Here is a 7,027-nt window from a genome sequence, read left to right as displayed (position 1 = left end):
GTGGATGGGAAGGAGATGGTGAGGTGTAGAGGTGGTGGCAGGGTGGAGGGGGCAAGCAGCAGGTGTGGCTACACTCAGAACTGGGTAGCCTGAGCTGTAGCAGCTGCCTGCCCCCTCTTCCTCCGTAATATATTTTAAGATGAGGGGTTTCCCCTTCATATTAAAAGGAGGACACATCATCATACAAGTGAGTCAATACAGTATACTGTGTGCTGTTTTTTAATATACATATAAATAACAAACCCCTAGAAAGGTCATATTTGGCCCAGGATGTCTACTTCTGTGCCTCTGAGGAGACGGCCCTAAATCCTGCTCCTGCTGCTAGTTCTGCCAGTGCTTTAAATTCAGCTAGGATGAGCTTGGGACTTCTGTCCTGGGAAGTGTGACAAACATTGTAACTCCAAAAAATATAACCACCACTAACAGGAAGTTATCTTCCCCCCAGCAGGCTGCGAGGCTGGGCCACAGTGGCTGTGAGGGCTGCCAGCTCCCACTGGGGAGCCAGTACTTTATTTTTAGTAAGTTTTTCCTTTTTTTCGGTGCAAAATTGTGGGAAATGCCATTTTTCACAGTGATCGCAGAAACCACTGTTTTTCTGCATTTTTGTGAAAATCACGAAACTGTGATTTAAATAGGCCCCTAATGATGAACTATCAAAGAGGATATTACTTGTTTCTGCTCTTTTACATGTAACTTAATGATGTAATAATATTTACCTTCATCCCCAACCCCAGGAATCCTCTGAGAGCAGTCTTAAATTACCAGGGAATCTCGCTAATAATGAAATCATATGAACATTCAGAAGTAGCTGTCAGTCAGTGCTAAAGCCCACTGAAATCATTTTGAATTTTTCCACTCTATTAATTACCTACCCCGGATGTGAAGACCCTTGGAGCAGAGGAAGGACATGCATATAATGACACAGATGCTACATGGTACTTTACAAGCAAAGATCTAATTAAGGCTTAGGGAGTCTGTTCCTCTGGCACAGTGTAATTAGTGGGCTATTGGATGTTACTGGCCCGGCTTAGAATCAATAGAAAAATCTTTCTTGGGGCTTTGAAATGGAAACTCTCACATAAGTTCTTTGCTGTCTTCATGGTGTATCCTAGGCAAGTCTCTTGCTGCTAAGACTGTATGAAGTTTATGTACAAAGGAGTGAACTAAAATGTAGGTATTGTCTTAGAAGTTAGAATTCAGTTAATTAGAGCCTTCTACAGGCATCCTAACAAGTGGTTTCTGCCTGCTCTTTTCAGTAGTTCACCTTTGGGAACAACCTACATGAACCACCTGCACCCTCAACAACTCTGAGACCATGCTTTTACATACCCAGCTCGGGCTTTGGTAGCACTAGGGTCCTACTTTCACTCTTTCTTCTATAATCAATATTTCTGCCTTTTTGTAGGGGTTTGGTCAGCTTCCCCACAGTAGAGTAATTAGAATATTGTCAGACATGGGCCACTCTCTTCCCTAATCCTATGGGGCTTTCTTGGTATGAAGGGCAGATTTGTGATGCCTACCCCTCCCATAGTACAGTAGGAGAAAGGAAAACACAGTTGCTCCTACTGCTTTATGAAGAGGTAGTGATGAAGACCCCTGATCTAATGCCATATGGTTAGTGAAATATTGAGGCTGCTGACAGAAAAAAACTCACAACGATTTACCAGAAGAGAAAGCACATTAGTTTGACGTGGCTCCCCAGCATCTGTATAGATTGCATAGTTCAACAGGGCTTTTTGGCACTTTTATTTAAAGCTGATTCAATCGGCTATTAGATAAAAGTGTCAGAAAGCCCCGTTGAAGCATGCAGTTCATACAAGTGTTGGATAAGCCAGGTCAAAACTAATGTGATGCATCTTCTGGGCATGCACTGGACTTGGTGTGGGAGGGTATGCTGAGCTTAGTGCTGGTTTTTTTTGTGTTTTCCCCACATCTGTAAGCAGCCTGAATGTTCTTCACTAAAGTACATGCCACATTTTGCTGGATGTTGGTTGCTGGTGAACCCCCAGTAGTTGTTTATCTATTATGCTAAAGGTAATATGATTTCACTGTCCTTGGTGAACTATTTGCAAAAGTAGCATGACTAGGGGCACCACCTCCTGCCCTCCCCTTCCCCACTGTCAGCATTGCTGCTGGCATCTGCAGGCGGTCCCTGGTTGCTGTCAATGCTGCTGCCTACAAATGGTGCCCCACCAGTCTTGGGAGGCACCAGTTGTTCATGCCTGAGACAAAGACTCTTGTAAGAATGAGCACCTGTACGTACCCCTTGCAGGCTGGTCTGGGAGAGGAGAGGAGTAGTGGGGCAGTGCTCCCCACTCCTTTTCCAAACCAGAGACCATCTGGTTTGGGGAACGGGCTGTGAACTTTGCCCTGCTGTTCCCTTTGTTCCACTCCTGGACAGTGGAATGGAGGAGGCTGTTCCCCACACCCCAGTCTGGAGAAGCACCATTCAGCAGCTCCCTTCCCCCAGGGACCAGGAAACGTTGAGCAGTTTCTGTTCTTGATGGCCTCTCCAGACTAGCATTGCCCTGGCTTGGTGAAGGTGCAGATAGCTAGGGAGAGATGGTTGTAGGCTGAATGGCTGTATACTTACTCTCCTGGAAAGATTTTTAGGAGTGGAAACTTTTATAAATTTCCATCATTAGAAATGAATGTCAGTTTCTGGCCAAGAAACAAAGCAAGGGAGAATTCAGACTTTGTGTCCTAAGCCTCTTACACACTAGTGGTACAAAATTATCTGCATTTTACTGGCACCACTCAACCAGAATAAATTCCTGGATGAGTTGCAGGTGACAAAATTCCTAATGTGTAAAGACCCAGCAACCTTTGAAAAATGTATTTACTGTTTTCTCTTCTGAAGATTAAAAACCAGTGAACTGTAAAGTTTCAGTGGTAGATAATAAGAGCAGATGTTCACCAAATCAAAAGCTCCATTTGCTTTGAGGAACACTGATTTTTGTTCTTTTCTTTTGCTTTGCAAATCCTTTAACCTGAAATTAGAGAATATTCAGAGAGAGAGCAGACAGTCATCAAAATATCATCTTGGAAAGACTATAATTTATCTACAGAGCAACGCTTAAAGAGAAAGCACCAACTTCCTCTAGAATCAGCAAGACTCACCTGAACATCCAGTGTGGTCTAGTTTTAATATACAAGTTTCCAAAAAATGACACTAAGTCAAACACTCATATGCATAAGACCTGATGTGTTGAACGTATGAGGGTATTTAAACACATCTGCTTTAGTGTAAACATGATACCAGGGAAAGAGTACAGACTCTCGGATTCAGCTTTACTTCAACACTTGAAATTGCTTCAAAATTGTGTCTAGGAGACCAAAGACATCTCAGTGATGTATCACAGGTACATTTAGTCCTTATCTCCCTTCTGACTTATACTTCTTGTTCAAGATTACAAGCATCATACTCCTTATATGGCCTTCTTCTGCCTGACAACATTAATAAAAGTTTCTTTTAGTACTATAAAGGTGAAGAGGTGACGACTTGGGCACAACTCTGTTTAGTTTTCTGGTAGAATAGTAAAAAGACCTGTATACCTCCGCAAGAGCCATAATCACTGAAGGAGCCATAAAATGCCTATGTAGCATATACCTAGTACTAAAGGAAATGTAGCAAACAGGATCTGCCATTATATTATCCTTAAATTAAGGGCTGAATTTATTTTTTCTTGACACAGATATCAGCTGAATTTCAAAATATATTTCTAGAATGGGGAAGGGCACAAAATAACTAATTTTTCAATGTTCAGAATTAACTAATGTTTCAGTTTTCTATTCATATTAGTCTACCTGGAATCTCTTAATGTATGGTAGATATACTCATTTTACAGTGGCAGAGCAAATAAGTAAATTATCTAAGGCCACAGTAAGACAATATTGAGCTGTTATAAACAAGACGCCTCCTGTTTTCAAGAAATGGGTGTCTATCTCAAGACTGTTGATGTTGGAAGATGTTGAAGTTAGATACTACTCATAAAATTATCTGGATTGTTTAGGAGAAGAAGTTTCAATGCAATTAACTCTTATTTGGGGTCAATTAACCCTTTAGGAAATGACCAACTCTCTGCAAACTAACTAAATGATGACATGTATAGCTCCTTATTAAATAAATCTAAGGATTGCACAACACTCTTGTTGTCAAAAAGAAATAGTTCTGTTGCTTAGCAATATGATTTATTTCTGATTCACTTAAAACCCTGTAGGGTGCATTTTTTTCCCTCTCTCAACATCCCTGATGAAAGTTGCTTTTTGCTGTGTGCAGATAAATCTGTTTACAGTTCAGCAACTCAGATGACTGGAATTCAAAGAAATATATGCAGGTAGCAAACATTTCTTTTTAAAGTGTGCCTGTTTCAAAGGGTGGATGACAGCCAATTAACGTATGGTGTTTGCACTTTAAATTGTCTGACTTTACTTCCAGGAATTCAGAAGTGATTATCTGGTAATCCACCCCATTTTTTTCCAGCAGATGGCAATAACCCATAATGGGTGAGCAAGATGAATGGAATGTACATACGACTGTATAGGGTGTGAACTGCCATCGGACGAAGAGCTTCCAGTGAAGAAACTGGAAAAAACAGAGTCCCAGGGGCCAGAAGGGGGAGAGAGAATAAATAATAGATGGCTAAAATCTAGCCAACTGGAAAATGCATACACAGAAGAGGAAAGGAGTGCAGAATTAATCTATAATTGCTGAGAGGGAATTTAAATTAAAGAAGAGAGACAAGCTGCATGTTCCCTTTGGTGATGGTTAAGGTCTAACAATGGAAATTTGTTTGTACTCAGCCAACGCACATTAATTTCTCAAATGTGTCCCATTGTCCTTTGTAGTAAACTCCTAGGATGCTATACATCAGGTGATGCAGCCGATAATAGAAAGGACTCTATGGCATGACTGAGACCTAAAGAGAGCTATTGCATATTGTTGCGGAAAGGAGGTGGAACCACGCGAGTAGAAGCTGTAGCTTGGGAAGAGTAGTTTAGCAATACTTTACTGGTGAGTGTCCACAACGCTTGCACCCTATTAGGGGCACTGCTATTTCACCTCTGTCAGAAATGATTTGGAAGAATTCTATAGAGAATTTTCTGTCTTTTGATTCCTCGTTAACCTTTCCATTTGTATGTGGCAAACAATTAATCAATTTATTTGATTTTTTGCTTGTCATATTGAATGAAAATCAAAACTTTATCTTTATTCACATACTACTTGAAATAAGCAGAGAGTGGAAAGAATTGCCTGTACTGTCCTCAATGAACGTCCGTTCATTGAGGACAGTACAGGCAATTCTTTCCACTCCCCTGAGGAGATCTAAAGCTCTATCTCCTACTCCCCAGGATAGTGTACTAACCACCACATTATATGGTATCCTAAAGTGATTTCAAGCTCTCTTGCTGATGCTATTATAATATGAATAATGCAGTATACTACTTCCCAGGTAAGGGTCCTTATAAATAGAATAGGGAGACGTTTTGGATCTCTACTTCAATGCCTTTTTAACTATTTTGTATAGGATGTAGATCTGCTCCACCAGGGGCATTTGAGGGAGGCCAGCTGAAGAACACTTGTTAACCTTTGATTAGGTATTGCAATGATCCTGCCTTGAGTAGGGGTTGGACTAGATGGCTTGCTTGACGTCCCTTACAATCCTATTTTCTACTATTTATTTAGGAGCTGGCAAGCTCAAATTCAGTTCCACTCTTTGCTTCATTCAGAGCAAGGATTTGAACTAAAAATGCTTTTTTATTTGTTTTTTGTATTTGCTTTGCTTCAACATTAAAAATCCACAAAAAATTAGAATAATTTTTTATTTTGATTTTTTGATTAATCTGGGAAACCAAACCTCACCCCCAAAACCAACCTAAGAATTATTCACCTAAAGGATACAATGCTATCTCCTGATCTAATAGACACCTCTACCTTTAACATTAGCATTTATTCAGCCCTGAAGTATGGTTAGTACCTGGTAAACTAGAAATACACTCAAGGCATTGCTATAGCAATTGCATTATACATACTAAAAAGCTGTACTTCGTTGCATACCTGTCTTTAGGATTATTGATTTCAGTCTTTACTCAGCTGCATTTCTGCCTACCTGGGATGTCATCCTTCCTAGGGCATGGTTCCTTAATTAACCTCAACAACTCTCTCTACAGCAGTCATGCAGTTAGCTCAGAAATTTCTTGTACTGTCTGTGTGCAGGAATAGATTTTAAACCCCAAATATGCAAAAATAGAATATACAGGATCTACCTTTATATTGTTTCTCATTAATGTAAGGAACTACTGGGACACAAATTTCTTGACTTCCTATTTGTAGATGAAACAGACTGGATTAGAACTGGGGAAGAAAATAAACCACCAAAAGAAACACCGACCCTACAAAAAACTTAATATATGGAATGATTAGTATTTATCTGGGTCTAAAGCAGGGGTGGGCAATTTATTTGGGCTGGAAGGCCATTTAAGGAGCTTTGGTGAGCTGTTGAGGGTAGGGAGAAGAGAGATCATGACCTGGTCTTGGCCCCTCATTCCAATTGTTTACACCACCTGGCATGGCAGAGGAAATGGGGGTGGAGATGAGATAATTGATTCTGTCTGGCCCCTGACCCATCCACCCTGCATCTGCCACTGGGGGCGCTGAATGAAGCAGGTGGATGGGATTTCCATGGAAACCAGCCTGGGACCTCGAGGGGCAGGACATGCTTGGTTGACAGATGGGAGGAGGCTGTGGGTAGGCAGAGTGGCATTTAGGAGCAAGAAGGTGGGTGGGGCTGGGGTCAACGCTAGGGGATTGCAGGAGGAGCAGGGGTGGGGGTGGCCCAGAACAGATCCACAATCTGCTCCCCACATGTCCTTGTGATGGGCACCCATTTTGTGGGCAGGGGCCAGCCACGCCTCTGGAACTGGCACCTGTTGTGGGGATGTGCAGGGTGTGGATCATGGCTCTGTCCCAGCCCCGTCTTCTGTCCTGTTCCCGGGCACTGCTGCCCACCCGCTTATGGCCCCATCT

The sequence above is a fragment of the Crocodylus siamensis genome, chromosome 5, assembly GCF_052110815.1.
Source record: "Crocodylus siamensis isolate JL-2025a chromosome 5, ASM5211081v1, whole genome shotgun sequence".
NCBI classification, from domain to species: Eukaryota; Metazoa; Chordata; order Crocodylia; family Crocodylidae; genus Crocodylus; species Crocodylus siamensis.
The sequence above is the reverse complement of the archived record's forward strand: the minus strand, read 5'-3'. Positions refer to the sequence as shown.